The 18,731-nt window shown below is 42.8% G+C and overlaps 1 protein-coding gene across 2 annotated transcripts in view; it reads right to left on the bottom strand.

Moving 5' to 3' along the window:
* Positions 1-18,731, bottom strand: part of LOC146862312 (uncharacterized) — a 296,683-nt gene that overhangs the window by 277,374 nt on the left and 578 nt on the right. The gene's annotated exons all lie outside the window — the stretch shown is intronic.

The following is an 18,731-nucleotide window of genomic DNA, read 5'->3' as shown; positions in this document are numbered from 1 at the left end:
GTTCAAATATGTGGCATACATATAATACACAGTGATTTACACAAACTGCTCCATGCCACTGGGTAAACTGAAAAACCACTCCAAGATGGCGGTCATTTTGACCAGGATTAAACATCTTCCAAGATGGCCCCCACGTATTTCTGTAAAACCTGCAACAGTCTAGTGCAGGCTGTGAATCGACCGGAAGGTTCACGCCAATTCCATCCAAGTCGCTCACAGTATTTTAAAAAGCCTACCGGAAGTCCATGCACCTCCCGATCCCGTCAGAAGAGGGTAGGTCGGCTGGCCTTTTGCGGATTTTGCAAAACGTGAGTACACTATGGCACAATACACCGTGCTCCTGTAGGTAATATTGCCCAAGATACTTTTTACATTGGGAAGCCTCAGTCGCTAGATAACTCGACAGCTCTGCATCATGCTAGACGCCCAGAGCTCTGACAGCATTACCGTAAACTATGTGTTTTCAGATTACCAATAGACCAGATATGCACTAATACTAGCGCTGTTATTTTGAAGCAAAGTAATATGAATGAATGAATGAATTCAAATTTATACCGCGCTACTAAGCCCAATGGGCGTCAAGGCGCCTAATACCTTCTTAACTCATGCTCAGGCTATCTGTGGTAGCGGCTAAGCCCGCTACTTACCGTATATTATTAGCAAACCCTAGTTATATCAGTACTAATTTGCTCAGATACCTTTACATTGGGAAACCTCAGTCGCTGCATAACTCACCAGCTCTGCATCATGCTAGACGCCCACAGCCCTGGCGTCACTACCGGTAACAATGTGTTTTAGATTACCGAAAGACCAGATCTGCACTGATACTTGTGCTGTTATTTTGAAGCAAAGTAATACTTACTCTACTCATGTTCAGGCTATCAGTGGTAGTGGTGAAACCAGCTACTTCCCATATATTATTGGCATACCCTAGTTACATTGTTACTAATTTGTAAGACTCCTGCATCGCTCAATATACCTTAATCGCATAGTTTATGTGATATGCTCTAATTTTTCTTTCTTTTAATCCACAACCCAGAAGCACACAAGGAAATTCCTTGTGCGATACCTGCCGGGTATCGATGAAGTAGATTGAGAAACACAACTAGGGTGTGTTCGTCAATTTCTTCTGCAACTATGGTGGGGTTCCACCAGATGCACCTGTGTAATACTCACGATAAAATGTTTGTGAGAGTCACCCACATGGCACTCACGTTATTTTAGTCATCACCACTGTGTGCTGTGAACTTGTCATACAGGGAACACTAGAGTTTTGTTTATACTGGTACACCTGATCCTATTAACTGTTTTTATTCCTTTACCAGGTTGGTCATATGCTATCAGGTACTACACATAGCATGTGTGAGGTTGGTTTAAAAGCACCCATGTGTAGATAGATTTTATTTTATTAGGTCCTGATGAATCACCACCAGATTGATTAACTACCAGGCGAGAAACATGTTGACGGCACAATAGAGCTCCCTACCTGAGGCATAATCTCAGACATGCGCCATTGTTTCTTTTAATCAGGGTGGGAGACCCATTGATTAAAATAGTTTTTGCTGGGACTCCCTGACCTGTTTTAATACTTTTTAAGAATATACACCTTCACACCTTCATCTACACTGATTAGGCCCCTCACCGCCATGGCACCAAACGGCATTTGCAATAAAAGATCTCCGCCAAAGAGCCCCTCATAGGGAGCCTGTCGGGTATTGCAGTGCCGACCTGATGAGGAGCAAACCATATGATGAAGCATGACACCTTGCCGGGTGTGTGAGGGCCCTATATTCCAAGAGAAGGAATTATTATCCTCCTACATTTCATGACCACACAAAACCAGTTCCCCCTTGTCTCAAAATTAAGAACAATGCCAGACTCCGCATTGCAGACTCGTAGCACCTCGGAACCGATGCATTGCACCAACTGCGCAACGCATCTTGGATGCCGGACTTCAACAACGCAAGCACCCATTGACGGGATCCTCAATGGCGACGCAGGACCTTTCATTGTAACATCTCCGCATCTTGTAACTGATGCATCGCTTCCGCTGCGCGACGCATCTGTGATGCGCATCTTCATGAAACTTCGCAAACCAAGATTTAAAGTACTTTGTTTACGGGGCCTAACTGGTTCCCTGTAGCCGACCCGTGATCCATCACGGTCTGCCTCAATTTGTGACTTTGTCCTGACCAGATATTCACAGTTGGGCCTTTGTGCATTTTGGTGTTATTTTTACTGAAATCTTTAAGCCTGCAAATCCCCAGTTCTACTGACTGTTAATTTATGTTATGTTATTTGGGATTTATGAAGCGCGTAATCACCGGCAGGTCTCTTAGCGCTGAGAGAGAGTGGCTGAAACCCCACCATCGGCAATCAGTCAGTACACCAGACGGGATTTTTGTCATTTTGGATTGATTTTTTTATTAAACATTACTTTATTTTTCAAACTGGAGTGCGATCCTTTTGTGGTTTGTTTTTACTGTGTTACTGTTTGATGTGTTGCACAAATAGTTTAGAGAGCTTGTGAGATGTTCAAAGTCAATGGTTTACACCTGGGGGATTGTACGAGTGAAGCAGCGAGATGCTAGTTTTAAACAGAGCTGACGTAATTTGGGAGAGGAAGACATGCTGCTTGTTAGAGAATTGAAATGAAGACAGGTATGGAGTTTGATGAGCGGGTTGAGACCTGGGATGTGAGTTGGGATTCAAAATGGTGTTTTGTTTTGTAGGCAAGCGTTGTATTTGAGGAATTTTGTCTGTTAAGGGCTCTTTTGTTGTAAGGAGGTGTTCACGGAGCATTATGTTTTTAGTGTTTTTTGTCACGAGGCAGGGTGGGAATGGAGACTGTTTTTGTCATGATTTCAATGGTGTAGGGAGCTGTGAGTTTTATGTAAACTAGTAAAATGGATGTTTGTTTTAACATTTTAGATACCCCTAAGGAAGGGCTTAAAAAGCCCGAAATGCATTGGGTGAATAAAGGTGTGGCTGTCATGGATCATGGGTCTCCAACTAGTGGCTCGTGAGCTGCTGTAGCTCTCCAGCTACCTATGACAGCTCACCTGTGTGCAGTCAGCTTATTATATTGGAAAGCTTTTGCTTGGTTGAATTAATATACATATAACAAAATTGAGATAATACAACACTGATAATATTAGTAGCTCTCAATGCATTTCACTGAACATAAGTAGCTCTCAGTACAGAAAAGGTTGGAGACCCCTGTCCTGGATGAACTGGGTATTCCGGCGTGCTTTTGAATAAGGCCTGGATGGGCAATTCCTTAGCATTTGAAAAAATAATGGACTCATGTCACCTTTGATGCCATTGGAGAAATGAGAGAAAAGATTTGAAAAATCATATAGATTAAGTGGATTAAAATGGATTCTGATGAAAAATGTGGTTTCTTGAGTAAACTGTGTACAAGGTTGTGCGATCGTTTGGTGGCGCAAAATTGTGCACTACCAATTTTCCAGTACTTTTCTATGGTGCCGGTGGGGCAGAGCACGCAACGAGCCGCACACCAGATCTTTGCCATGAGCATTGTTGGAAACTTTTGGACTCTGAATAATGATAAAAAGCAGGAGTGCATCCATTCATTACTTGTGAGCACAAATAGTTTACACATTGCCAGTGAGTGAAGCCTGACTGCTTTGTGCCAAGCTACCTGAGGGTTGAGATTAGGTTAATTTAGGGTTTGCTAGTGACTTCACCTTAAATAGGATTGTGGTTGCTGCCTGAAAAGATTTTCACCTCCAATTGAAAGAAAGAAAGAAAGAAAGAAAGAAAGAAAGAAAGAAAGAAAGAAAGAAAGAAAGAAAGAAAAGAAAGAAAAAAGAAAGAAAGAAGAAAGAAAGAAAGAAGGAAGAAGGAAGAAGAAAGAAGGAAAAGGGAAGAAGAAGGAAGAAGAAAGAAGAAGAAAGAAGGAAGAAGGGAGAAGGAAGAAAGAAGAAGGAAGAAGGAAAGAAGGAAGAAGAAAGAAGGAAAAGGGAAGAAGAAGAAAGAAAGAAGAAGAAAGAAGAAAGAAGAAGGAAGGAAGAAGGGAGAAGGAAGAAAGAAGAAGGAAGAAGGAAAGAAGAAGGAAAGAAGGAAGAAGGAAAGACGTAAGAAGGAAGAAGGAAGTAAGAAGGAAAGACGTAAGAAGGAAGGAAGAAGGAAAGAAGGAAAAAAGGAAGAAAGAAAGAAGGAAGACGGAAGGAGGAAAGAAGGAAGAAGGAAAGAAGGAAAGAAGGAAAGAAGAAAGAAGGAAGAGGGAAAGAAGCAGAAAAGAAGGAAGATGGAAAGAAGAAAAGAAAGAAGGAAAATGGAAAGAAGAAAAGAAAGAAGGAAAGAAGTAAGAATGAAAGAAGAAGGATAGAAGGAAGAAGGAAAGAAGAAGGAAAGAAGGAAGAAGGAAAGAAGAAAGAAGGAAAGAAGAAGGAAAGGAAGAAAGAAAGAAGAAGGAATTGAAGAAGAAGAAAAGAAGAAGGAAAGACAGAAGGTAAGAAAGAAAAAGGAAAGAAAGAAGGAATGAAAGAAGAAGGAAAGAAAGAAGGAAAGAAGAAAGAAAGAACAGTTTCAAATGGACACAATTTGATATGCTGTGAAATAGCAGGAAACAGAAAAGTAAAACACTTCAAAAGGAATTTGCCACAGCATTGGCAGGAGATGAGATCTGATGAAGATGGAAAGTGCATTAGAAGTGTCCTGCTACCACATCAGGCTCTAAACACAAAGGAAATGCTAAATTAAAGCATAAAAACAAAAACACTGGCACTGAAAGGAACTAGCGTGTGCATGGATGTTCTTGTGAGAGAGCAAAATGCAGTCACTCAAAGTGAAGTTAACCAGTAGCTTAAGCAGGCTGGCCCACTGCCCCATGCTGTATGCTGTAGTCGGCAGGAGTGAAATGTGAATGACACAGAAACAGACCAATGGATGAAGTGAGGTGGCTGAAGCTCCACTTATGTTAGCATAATATTAAATGTTCTTTTTATAAAATCAAAAGGTTTGCTAAAAATAGCTCCTTGTATGGTCTAGGCAAAAGCTACATTCTACAGCTGATGTCTAAATCAACGTACTCAGAACAAAAAACCAGGAACTTAGCAAAAAGGTGAACATCTTCATAATACTTACTGGTTGTTATCAGATTTGGAATTGGATCCACATCATGATTCATGAAGAGAGGTCATTAAATTGAAAGAGAGCCAAAAGCTTTGAAGCTCTGCCTTCTCAGCCTTCAGAACGACAGAATAGTCCTTCGCAGGAGAAGGTGAAGAGGGTTGGGCCTCATAGGATAAGGATCCTGTGACAGCATCTATTTTGGTGCTGTTGTTGTTACGTACTAAAGGTGAGGAAACTACCTGAGGCCATGCCGAAAGTGAGTTGCCAGAATGGCAGCTTCCCTCTTCCTCTGAATTTAGCATCCTCAGAGTAAATGGTTAAAAGTATTATAACTGAAGCAGAGGCTGTTGAATGTCAGGGTGTGCACTCCCTAAGTCACTCGTAAAGAAAGTGAGTCAAACTGCAATTTATGCTGTTAGCAAAGGTTTCTGTATATGTGGGTTTAAACCTTCTATAATCACTTGAGAATTCAAGTGGTGACAGGCGAAACTAATACATGGCAGAATATTCATCTCTGCTGATCTGCCATGCAACTTGTCCTCCCCATATATTATTAATTGGGTGAAACACCGGATTCTGTTCAGCCAAGCTTCTATTGTTGAAAAAAAGTCCTTGTACAGGTGTTTTTGTATCTTCAAGAAGGTTCCCATTTATTGATTAATTAGGAGGCCAGAGAATGAAACATGGTCTGAATTAGGAAAGACTTATTTAAAATATATGGTGCATTCCCTCCTGAAGATGTCAAGAACCCAGACTGGGATGATTTAATCCTTCAAACTTTGATGAATGAGAGAGAGATAAGAACTGTTCAATAGACTTAAAGCAAAGAGGTGACTTGGTCCAGAGATGAACAGAAGATCATTTACTTCCTGGTTCATCGGCGTGCTGGGAGCAGGGTTGAACATTTAACTGTTGAAGTATAGCTCAACAAGGGCTCAGATTAATATCCACAAAGTGCTATAGATTGCTTCTAAATACTAAAACGATGCAGTAAACTCTGATAAATGAATACACTTTTCCACAGACAGAAGAGCTGACTCCAAATCCTTGCGGTGCCCATATTCTAGAAAGAATCGTGAAGAATCCAAAGAAGGAGACAAGACTGCGAGGGACACTACAGCTGTGGAGATGGGGATGGGACCTCACCTGGATTCTTGTATTCACAGATCTTTGCAAGATCTCTGTGAGACGCAGGCTTGGAATTTGAACCTGTGAATCAGTAACAGCAAGAGGGTCATCTGAATGCCTCCCATATAACTTTTCCTGCCTCATTCTGATATTTGATTTGTAGAGAAGAGTGAGATCTTTAATCTGTGTGCTTTCTATGCTCTGTGATAATTGGCATGATCAGCTACTTGAACATTAGTGTGCACATGGAAGAGATGCTCTTCTTATAGAAGTAATCCATCTCTAATTTCCTAACCTACTAAGCAGTCACACTCTACCATCTCATATATTATAACATTGGAATGTTGGGCGTTCCACTGATGACAATGAAGTGGCCCAGGGCATATAATGGCTGGTATAAGACACCTGCTCCAGCATTCCAATATTTGCCTTTTTGCTACTCCAAATTTAATTCAGAACATTTTACCATTATTTGGTAGAATGTTCTAATAGACTTATAGCCCTTTTAGCTCTAGCAGGTGTTAAATACTCTCTCCCTTGTTATAGGCCGTCCTGGAGGTTCGGGCCTATCACTTGGGTGCAGGCCTTTTAACAACCGTCACAGCCCTCAACACCAGGCTATACGGCAACAATAATACAAAATGCAGGGCTTCCTAAGTGCACACAACATAGAGAAACAAAAAAGGAAGCAATTACCTCAAGGAACCCCTGCCCCTATAACCCACTCAGCCAAACGTTCTCCAGTATTGGAGGCCTTGCAGGGCTTTCAAAGCACTTCTCCTGCTCCTATATACCACACTTGTTGCAGGGATTCTGTTTGGAAACAGAACTATGGCTGGGATGGCAGAACGTCAGTGTGTAGAGATTAAGTCACAAAACCACATCAGTATCTATGGGCACAAATCCTGACTAGCTCACAGTGCTTTACCTTTCCTCCTAACCTCCCCAGTGTAACAGGTAAGTTGGCACCCTAGAACACAACACACTAGTCCCCTAAGGGAACCATGTTTATGGATTAACATCTTTCGGTTTCTCACTCATGCATGTCCATATCAAACAAACAAAATACAATAAGAAAGATTACAATATTTATTGAAACTATCATGCTCTATCTTGAAGCAACTGTGTTGCAATTCGAAAACATATGCAACTGAGCTGAGTGATCAGCATTACAAGTAAACTAAAAACAATGAAAAGTCCTACCATGGTGACTCATATATCTGCCTCAGCCTCCTCACTTCGTGAGTACAGTGATATATCAGATATTTCTGCGATTAGTACCGAGCCCCATACCTGGCTTTTGCCATTAGCTGGTCTAGATCACAGATTGTGCAGAGCTGACGCACTCATCCCAGGACCTTTACTCTGCTAGAAATCCTCCCCTCTGTTTTCAAAACAGCAAGTCTCTGCATATATGATAAGAAGTGCCATATTAGAAAAGAGCAGCTGGGTCTCTCTGTTTTGTCTGTATGTTAGAATGTGTTAGTGACCGACCATAGAGAAAAACAGTGCACAATGTTGTTCGACCTTGTACAAAATGTTCGGACCGAGTCCCAGGAATACGTCCTGAATAACAAAAACATGTGCAGTTGATTTCTAAAATAATATTGTTGCACAGAAATAAACGTGTTATTTTGTAACATGTGCAAATCTGGGCAAAACAATGCAACCTACAACATGTGCAGTTAAGCTAGCAGAGGGAAGAACTACAGTGGAACCTATAGGGAACTCACAACACACTCATGCAGTTGGTGCTAGGAAGGGACATCACATCATTCCAACCTAGGCAGACATATCATAGGAAAGCAGCCATGCATGGGTACTGTTTCGACAGACCGCATTCAAAGTACTGGTCACCGCCGCAAAATCGCTACATTTTCTACAGGTGAGCTTCAGTAATACTGGACATTAATAGCCAAGATTTGCATAAGTCCTGAACACAGAACTTTTTGCCCCAGAAGCTACAACCCCACTTGGGATGCATCCTCACCACAAGAAACATGTTAATAGGGAAAATCCTAGCAATTCCAGGGTTTTGATGCCTTTCTCAATGTGATGTATACACTAAAACAGGATAGGGACACAGTGGATTCTAGCTTATGGTTGCCCTCCTGTGGATAGAAAAGAATTGCGGGGAAGTATTACAAATGCTTCAAAAGATTTCTTAACTTTGGTCACATCAGAGGAGTATAAACCTCAAACAGAACACATTAGGCGGACATTCCCTATCAACCTGACAAAGCGCAGGTAAACCTTTTCAATTGCTAGCACATCACTTTCAGCTATACTGCCCATCATGACAAGAAAGGCCACACAAACAACCAACAGAGCACAGTAAACATGACGAGCCAAAATGCCCTTCACAGCGCAAAGTGGTATATAGTTTGCAGTCATGTCGTTCCCAACAACAGTGGATAACACATGCCACAAATAAACACAAATACTTTTGAGAGAATTCTCATTATACTCATACAGCTAACATAGCACACATATACTATATAATTGTGCATCAAGGTGCGCTCAACAGTTTGAATCAAGACCCCTTTTAGTATCTATCTGGTATTTGTATGCCATGAACAGAGCCACAATTGCAGCAGAGCGCTGCACAGGGTCAAAAGCAAGCATAAGGTTAATGAATGATAGAAGAGTGTAGCTGGTTACTGGACTCAGAATGCATTGTGATGTATTGGTATTTAGAGAGGTGTGTCTTCAAATCACCTTCACCCCGTTGAACCAACCCATCCAATATACAACATTACACAAATCCTCTCCCTTACATCCACCACAGCAAAACAGTTCAGATTGGCATCAGCTGACTCTCAAGAGTAGTAACATGATGTAAGCTCCCAACTATATTCTTTAGACAGATCCCCACAGAAACATTCAAAACAGCTCAGACTGGCAATAATAGGCTACTGTGGGGTTTATAACAGCACAAACCACAAAGAAATATCAAATATGATATCAGACAGAACAGATCACTTACACTACAGCTCAGTGACATCATATACTCTGCTATCATGAATGAATGACAACAACATTTCTGGCTTGTAGATAGAAACACCAAACTCAGATTGTCTCTAACCGGTCATAAAAGGGCATATTATTGATCTACGAATTACACAAGTTGGTTATGCCCTCTGGCCGCATTTCCTATGATCTTCATAATTAATATCTACAGCCAAACACTTTACAAATAGCCACCAAACTATTGAACAGGGCCAGAGGTTATGCTCTTATGTTAGTTCATTGATCTACCTGGCACAAATTATAGTATCACAGAAAGTTACAGATTTAAGTATGGAATTGTAACATTGGAAAGGTAAAGGTAGCACCCAGAGAACTGACAGCACTTCAAGTCTATAATACTGGCAGTCTGGAAACTGTACAGATCACATGTAAAATTAGAGAAGACATTACATAATGAAAGATCTGGGATGTAAATGACTTGAGATGGTAATGCTTCACCATTGTGCTTTCCGGTTTCTTTTTTGTGGTTTCCAGGTTCTTTGGAATGTAGTAAAGGTTCTGATGCCGCTCACTAGCCAGCCCTCCACACTGTACACCTTTTCTTCCCTCTATAGTCATCAGTGTTGACCACAGGCCTCTTATCTGCCACTTTAACGTACCCCTACAAACACCTCTCCTTTCATTGAATGGTGCCTAAATTATTCCCAGATTTTTCCTCTTGCTGTCTCTTCCAAACATTACTGTAGCCTTATAGCCAGCTGCTGAGGGCCATACTGGTTGTTAAAGAACCTGAATGAGTTATAGGCCCACTAAGTGTAGAATGTTCTGAATATGAAAGAGAGAAACAGAAAGACAAACACTGGAATGTTGGAACAGAAGAATTATACCAGCCATTATAAGCCCTCAGCCACTTCATTGACTTCAATGGAGCTTCCATCATTCCAGTTTTCTAATATAACCTTAGAGCCCTCATAGCTGGTAGAGCTCGCTAAGGAGGGCTCTAAGGTTATAAGAGCATTCCGCCCCTAGAGGGCAGAATGTTCTAATTTGTAGAACAAAGTCCTCACAGAGCCCGAGGGGGTTGAAATCCCCTTGGGCTCCATGAGACCCTTGTTCACAGTAGTTGCTGTTAGTAAACATTGGAATGTTGATGCACCAGGCTTCTACCAGCCATTAGAAGCCCGGAGCCCTCGATTGTCTTCAGTCAAGCTCTCAACATTCCAATGTTCTAATTCCTCATAGGATCTTGAAAATGAAACACACCAGTTACAGAGCTGCCAAAAGTCACGTAGGACCCATAACCACCTTGGCTCACATTTACTAACACTTTTGCTGGGTTTGTATAACGCAAAGCAATCCAAAACAGTGCAAAGTGGTGATTTAGTACTTACTTTTTAGTGCAGAATGCGTTTTGTGCTGGTAAGTGTCCCTAGAGTAACACAAAGAGTGCTACTTTGTGCCTGGGGGATGTTTCATGGGTTGTACAAGTGCGTTGCCATGCAAACGCCCATTGGTTTGACACAAATCCCTATCTCGGAACCTTAGTAGGCAGGGTTTTGCATTAAAAAACATAAGCTGCTCCTAAGACAGACGTAACATTTGAGAAAAGGTTAGCCATGGTTTTGTATTAAAAGTTTCTACGCCCGCAAAACAGGTGTAAGGCTTGAGAAAAGTTTTATTTATCTTCAAAAGTTTCGTACTTTGCATCTGTGCAGTACTGCAGATCTATGCAATACACATACAAACTTGGAAAAGTATCTCCATCTGATAATGACTCTGGAAAGTCCACTTCCCATTTGTTTCTTGCAGGCAGTACGATCTGCACACTTCTTAAGGGCCTCATATAGGCGGGAGACCAATATACTGGGTGCTATTGAGTGTCTGTTTTTGTTGACTGTATATATACACTATATATATTTATGAGGCTTTGCGACACTTTTGCGCCCCCGGTGCGTCACTTTTTGTGACGCACCAGTGGCGTTACAAATGCGCCATGTTGCACCCTATTTACAAAATGGCGCATCTAGGCAGATGCGTCACTTTGTAAACCCCTGCTCCACATTATACCTGCTCCAGGTATAATGTATGCAGGGTGGGCGTTCCCCCGCAAAAATCCTCGTAGAAGTGTTGCATTGAAATCTATGAGATTTCAGTACGCCACTTCTAGGACCCCATTGCGTCAATATCTTTCGCCTGCCTCACAGCAGGCGTAAGACTGACTCAGTGCTATATTCATAGCCCCCCCTGCATTTTTTTGAGTTGTATCACGCTTCCGACACAACTCCAGCAATGCGTCAGTTTTGTGCCGACAGATACGTCAGTAATACTGACGTATCTGTCATTCCTTTCGACATGATGCGTCACACAGTAAATATAATGCAACAATCATGTCGCAAGAGGGGCGCAGTGAAAACTGTTGCATCGCTGTTTTTATGCAGTGATGCAACCGTTTTCATAAATAAGGCCCTGACAATTTATTGTTAGGTTTATTAATAATGTACTTACTTATCATGAACATAGCATCTTTCCAGCATATATCTGACATGTATAGCTTGCTTCTGCGGCACACCTCCACACTGTTGATCTAACAACGTCACAATATTTATTCAGATTCAGCTGTGCTTGACTACACTCCCTCATGTTTTGAAAAGTGGCCTAGCTTTGCATTTGCAGCTTTCCTTTTCGTTTCTTTTCATGGAATGTTTTCTAAAGATGAAGTTTATTCCGAGATTATGGCGTATTGGTGATGGCAGGTGACTAATACATACATGCGAGTAAAATCTCTGGAAATGTCCAATTGGCACACAGCCTGGCTGAGAAATTCAATCAAATCGAGCTGCTCAGGTTATTTCAATGCCCTACCTTCCAGAAATATTGAAAAGATATTAAAAATATTGAGCGTGGGTTCCGAAGTCCTCCCAAGTAATGCGCTTTTGACATAAATAAATGAAAGTATCCAGGCCGCAATTCTTTTTAAAATGGCCTTTTTTGTTGGGAATCGATGCTTCCGACCAGACGCGAGGCCCTTTGCTTCGGTTTTCTTTGATGCAATGAGTTTTGAAGGAAGGCGGAACAGGGGCACGGGCGAACAGGTCAATATATTGACTGGCTCCTGTGAGCGGATAGACGCAGATACCGCGTTTCCTTCATTTAAAGGTGACTCTTCAAAAACTGTTAAAAACATTCATGCAATTATAGCAGGACATGAGAGTGTGCTCCATTCTCTCTGTCACAATATACCGATGATTGTATGCTTTCGCTGTTTGACAATCCTAGCAATATGGCTATTAAGACAGCAACGCCAATGCGGGGAGGCGCTCTAGTTTACAATGCAATATGACGTCACAGGCTTCAGCCTGCAGAGTTCAAAGCCTGAATCCAGATGGAATGAGGTTGATTTTATCTGCTCGTTTCTCAATGGACGTCTGTTCCCCAGTCAAACGCACCACACACTGTTGCTCAATCTGATAAAAGGGCGAGGACCAGTCTTGGAAAACCCCAGGCTATGATCTCCGGATAAGCACCAGGGGATTATTAACAAGTATTCATTGAAAGGTTTACAGAAATTAGACAAGCACACGCCCACCTGTAGAGGTCCTCAATAGAGTGCTTGAGGCTTTTTAGTGAGGCTCTCCCTTCCCTGGCCGAGGTCCCACTTCAAAGGGGCCTGGAAGCAGGGCTCTGGGGAGGGCTATTGTTCTCGCTAGGCATGGCTCTCACTGAGAGCCTCTTGTGTGAGCAGAGTGTCCTGCATCCACGTGCTCACTGCTATAATGTAGCAGCAGGGGAAAAACAACCATTGTTTTTACACTGCTGCTTCCTCTCCTCCAGAAGATTTATTATATTTGTTAGGGAGGGAGGCATTGAAGAGTGTGTGCTGTGGGTGGTTGGCAGGACACCAGGTTATTTTTTTCAAGTTTGAGAAAGGGGAGTGGACGGTAAATGTCAAGGGTGGTGGGGGTGGAAGGTAGCACATTGAAAAGCATTATTTCTGAATATTTGGTAATGGAGGTGAGTGTAATGCTGAGAGTGACGTGGAAGGGTAGCAGGATGCCAAGCGTTTTTTATTTCAATAAGATTGGGAGGGGAAACATGGATGGGGGTGGTGGAGGGGGGTGGCAGGTGCACTGCATACTGGTAATGCTGTGTATACATACAGCACGGTGCAGAGATGGCCGGGGTAGGCGAGGGCGTGGCTTGTATGACCACCCCATGATGCTTCTACCCCTACACTACTGATCTACAATAAAATTGTTCATGAGTAACTTTGCTCTTGTCCTCTATTTCACGTCACTCAGAACTCTCCAGTGAAAAATATTCCTGTTATTCACAGTTACCCGTCTGTGATATTATATGTTTGCCTTCTCCTCTCTCCTCCACCTTCTCAGTCACCCTACCTTATGTGCTTTTGCACTGGGTAGCAGGCTCAAGTTGTAACCTTTCATGGAAGTAAAATTAAAACAAGTACATTTGGATTATGGCTGTTAAATTACTGGCAGTTCTCCTGCACATTTTTACTAGAACAGCTGTTAATTTTTTTAAGATGGCAAAACACACAAGATGATGGACGGAATGTTGCACATTGGCAAAACATTCACCCCCTGTCACAGATCTGGGTTTAATCCATTGTTATTTTGCTCACCACATGCATTTTTTTAAGACCCCTGGCTCAGCATTTCCAAGATTCCCTCTGGAATTCATCGCATTTCCTATTTACTCCTTTGCCTTAAACTTTTCTGCTTATTTTCACCCCAAGTTAATGTACCCCTTCTAAAATTCTGAACTTCCTACTTACCATAGATTTCAGCTACCACAGTGGTTTCTCTTCCTTCGGCTGGTCTCCAGTCCCATTTTAAACACTTGATGGTTTCACTCTCTACCCTAGTATATACTTTTGGGAGATAGGCATTAACTGGGCAGTTTGTATGGGCATACTCTTAAAGATCAACACACAAACATCAGGCTGGACTGGCTGATGGTCCATTCCAGCAGTGCCAGAAGGGCTGGCCTGACAGGTCAGTTTGTGGGCCATGTTTTGGCAGTTTGTGGGCTTGTTTTATGGTCTGGTGGGCCAGGGTTTACTGTTGATCTCCATGATATTACCACACATGTTGCCTGAAGCAAGCACACCTGCATGCAGTCTCCCATACCTTGCAAAAGACCCATAGGGCGGGCTACTAAAAGTTGAAAACAACACCGATTTGCAAATGTAGGCCACCTTTTTAGCTTTTTGATTTACTAATGGGGTCTATTTTCTGGCCCAGTCGGATCCTGACAAACATTCCTCCTTTCTTCTCACTCAGTGCTTCAGAGGATAACCTATAAAGATGGAATAGATAAATCACTCCCTTTTCTTCAAGGTTGTTGGGTACAGAAATAAATGCATCAAAGTGGTGGGAAACCAATCGCAAGCAGGGAGGGGAGATGGGAGGAAGGGCTTGCAGTGCCTGGGGCCCCAGCACTGCAAGGAGAAGTGCCGGTACGAGGTAAAGAAGCTGTTTCTGCTGCATGTTCCACTTTTTGCCAAAACAAAGTTTTGAGATGAATTCTGTTGGGAGCTTTGGGGAGCTCGTGCAACACATTTTTGCAAAAAAAGATAAAAAGGTGCAATTCTGAGGAATCATTGTCATTATTAAATAGCAAAAACAATCAGGTTTTCAAAGACCATCTTTGTGGGCAGTCCTCCCACAGAGGACTTTTTAAAGCACAAGCTGCAGTGGTGCCTTCTTAATGACCCCTTAGACCCCTTGCTAAAAAACCAATACATACAAGCATCGACTTGTACCTTATTTAATTTGTTAAACTTCACAATAGTTTTTCCATTATAAGTTTACAACAATGAATATTTGTCACAGTAGTAGACCTGTGGGCTTTCAGTGACCCAAACTCTGTGTATTTGGTAGAGAATGATCCTTTTAAAAAAGGCTCAATTTTTTATGAAAAAGTGTGCCCCTTTTTATTTAATTGAGTTATTTTGTATTTATCTGATGTTTGAGATTATTGTGAACAAGGACCGGGTAATGTAAGTTGCAAGAGTTGCAACGACTGGGAGCTGGGTGCATGTTTGCGCTTGCTCGTGGTTTGCTGACACACTCTATCAACTTTTCACTGATAAATGATGTGCTCAAAAATAGCAAACCTTGGATAATACCACATGCTAAACTGGCACAAATATCGTTTGCCAGCTGTATTCTTCATTGTAGACCCCAAATTGTAAGTTAGTGCATGAAAACACTTCAGGTACCTGGCACAAATTTAATGTGCACGCCATTTCGAGCTCAATACTGAAACACGTATGCGCAGATTTACACGCTGCAGAAAACGCATCAGCTATCAGCATGATTTCTAAAAATGCATGTGTAAACCTTTACAAAATGATGCTAACCTTCAAGGAAAGGAAAATAAAATGGAAGCTTTAGTTCCAAATGACTAATATGGTCATACCTACCATGCAAAGCTTGCTTACACACCAGCTTTATTCCTAGCTGTACCCGATGGTTATTAATGTAGGTCTCTAACACCCATAACCTGTAATCAACACTTACTCCTATAGGTGCCTTAACCCAAGAGGGAGTGCACCTACACACCCCTCCTCCACCTCCCTTTCTAAGGTGCATTGGAAGGGTCGGCTGGAGCTCCCAAGGGGAGAGAGCAGTGCACATATATACTGTGATGACCTCCAGCGGGCAATGATCAAGATGTAATGGAATAGTAAGTGGGAAAGCACAAACCCCTCTTGGATTCTGAGAATCCTCCTTTGGGTGCACTTACATGGGTTTTAAAATAACATAAAACCATGTAACCAGTCTTCAGTTTCTAGCCCACTGCACTGACTAACACTCTGGCCAGAAAATCAACTCTCCTAATATAGGGGTTCCTCCCAGGATCAAATTTTGATCAGAAAGATCCCTTCTCAACTGTTCAGCTGGCCTGGCTCAAAATTGAAGGAATTTAAAGACGACAACCTGTCCATAGTGACCGTGTCTACAACAAGTTCTGTTTATACTTCGATGACTGGGGAAAAGAAATCGTCTTTAGAACCAAATCACACAAACATTTCCAGGACCAACAGAATCACCATCCCAATATGTCCTACGCTAGAATATCCAGAACAACCTATAGAATGCTGTATGTTGCTGAAAGTAGCAGGACTCAGCAATGCAGACTCATGGGAGGGCGCCCATCTCATCAGTGCTACTGGTTGCCATTGATCAAGGGCCAGCACCACATTCACTGATGTGTTCGTCCTATATGGACAATCCATCACTCTCATCTGCAAGGCTTCTTCACTTTTATGATGTATTAAAGAGTTTGTGGTGCATATCACATATGGTGCTTCTAGAGTCTGCCTCATGTCTATGCCTGGCAGCTAAATCTCTGCTTCTAGAAGAAGAACGGGATGCCTCAAAATACTGTTTAGCTTCGTCCTCACCACTGCTTAATTTGAGCCTGTGGTTGCCGGTGGGGGCTACTGGCTCTTATTTTTGGGGGCCAGCAATTATTTCTCCTTATCGGACATATCCCAAGAGAGGCGAAAACACAAAACGGAAGGACTGAGGAAGAAAACGTCAACAAGAGGGAATGCAGAAACCCGTAAGAGTGCGATAACAGGGCAGGCAGTGCCGTAAATTAATGAGGCCTAAGGTGGATTCAGGGCCACGCACCCTTGGTATTCGGCACAGTGACATTTTATAGCGCTGCCTGCGGGTGTCTGAGCAGGCTTTGGGCACCGGCACTTATTATTTTACAAATAAAGCACTGGTCCTCACCCACACACTGTTTAGTCCTGCTCTTAATGGCTCATTAGAGGGAGGAGCCGAGGATAATCCCTGGCAAATGTATCTGGATTATGGGCCCATTTTCATTGGCTGCTCTTGTCTTCTGTCGGAGACCACCACTATCTCGGAAACTAGAGAACCCAGTAGGTTCTGGTTAGGACCAAGCACGTGCCTTAGAGGGTTTGATTACTTATCACACACAATAAAATTCCTACACCAAAGTGTTCAGAATGTATTGTCTATTCTGGCTTTTTGGGGAATACCATATACATTTTGGCGCTTTTGGTCAAACTCTGCATGTTCCGGTAAATGACGGGCCTTTCCCCCTCCATTAAATTCCAAAAGGTTTGACCTGTCGAAATTTCAGAAGAGCGCGAACGTCAGCGCACTTGGGGGGATATTAACAACGAATCGCGTTAAACATCGCAAATCACGCTTAGCGCGATTTGGAATATCGCCGCCTATCGCTGGTTTACATCGCCGTGTTAGCGGCATATTTACAATGCCTTGCTCACAGGCGATGTACAAACCTGCGATAGACGGCGATATTCATCATTAGCATGTGAAATCAAGCGATGATTTCACACGCTAATGAAAAGCTTGATAATAGGGGAGTGTGGACGTAACCAGAGAATCCACCTCTCATTCAAAACATGCCTAAGTCAAGTTTTGACCAGGCGTAAGGATCCGGCGTAAACCACGGTTAGCGCGGGTTTCATCATTGCTTCTTGGTTCCGGGGCCACGTTGTAAATAACGTGATGTCCTGTTCGTGACCTTTTGTCATGGTGTTACGGAAAGGTACGCCTACTGTGCATCTCATTAGCGATGTATATCGCTAAGATGCGTGGCGTTACTAAAACGGCAGCTAACATGCGCTAATGCATGTTAGCGCCGCCTTGTTAATAGGGTTAAACGGCGATAATGTCCTAATGTAAATATGCCCCCTGGTACTTATCAGGTGCATAAAACATCACACCACTGATAAGTGAGATCCTGCGGAAACAGCTGTTTGCTCAGGGGTTACACTTTAACAGCCCACTTGTCATCACGCATCACACTGTCACCTGTGCAACAATAGAGATCCCCTACTTTAACCCTTTTGTGCACCCTCGTATGATGGTCATTCATTATCCAAGGCCACTAGGGCCTGAAGCACGAGCGCTGTGCAACATCGACACTAAAAATGCATGGGACCGACAATAGCAGTTTGCAATGACGATGCAGGGAATGCATGAATGTGACAAATGTTGGACCCTTAGAAGCGATCAATGGACATTTACACCTGTCTCAGTGGCAAAGGTCAAAAAACGCGTCCGATGCCACATTCCAGGGGCGCGGGGCAGTGCAGAGAAGTACACCTATGCGATGTGTGGGAGGCAGTGCCACCCACCGCAGCTTTCTCTCATCCGACGCGTGGGCCAATGGCGTCCACTCTGTGGTGCAGTACAGGGACCGCACTGAATGCAGCAAGGCTGCAGCTGTTCAGCCAGATTCTGCACACAGTGGAGTGGAGACTGCCGAACGAGTGGAATAGGGAGCGTCGTTTGCTCATATATTAGGAACTGACCCAATGAACAGTATCTTGTAAGGAAATTAATTCAGTCCGTTAGTTCATGAAACCTTTCGACGAGCACACGCGTTGCTAGACTTCGGGCGGGGCCTGATTATGTATATATTTTTGAAAGCATTCTTTACATCGAGAGTGCATAGTGCTCGCATAGAGTTGCTGCACGCTGCATAATGCGAAGCAGGAG

The sequence above is a fragment of the Triturus cristatus genome, chromosome 2_2 (assembly GCF_964204655.1).
Source record: "Triturus cristatus chromosome 2_2, aTriCri1.1, whole genome shotgun sequence".
NCBI classification, from domain to species: Eukaryota; Metazoa; Chordata; class Amphibia; order Caudata; family Salamandridae; genus Triturus; species Triturus cristatus.
Note: the sequence above shows the minus strand (reverse complement) of the source record. Positions and strands in the feature narration are given on the sequence as shown.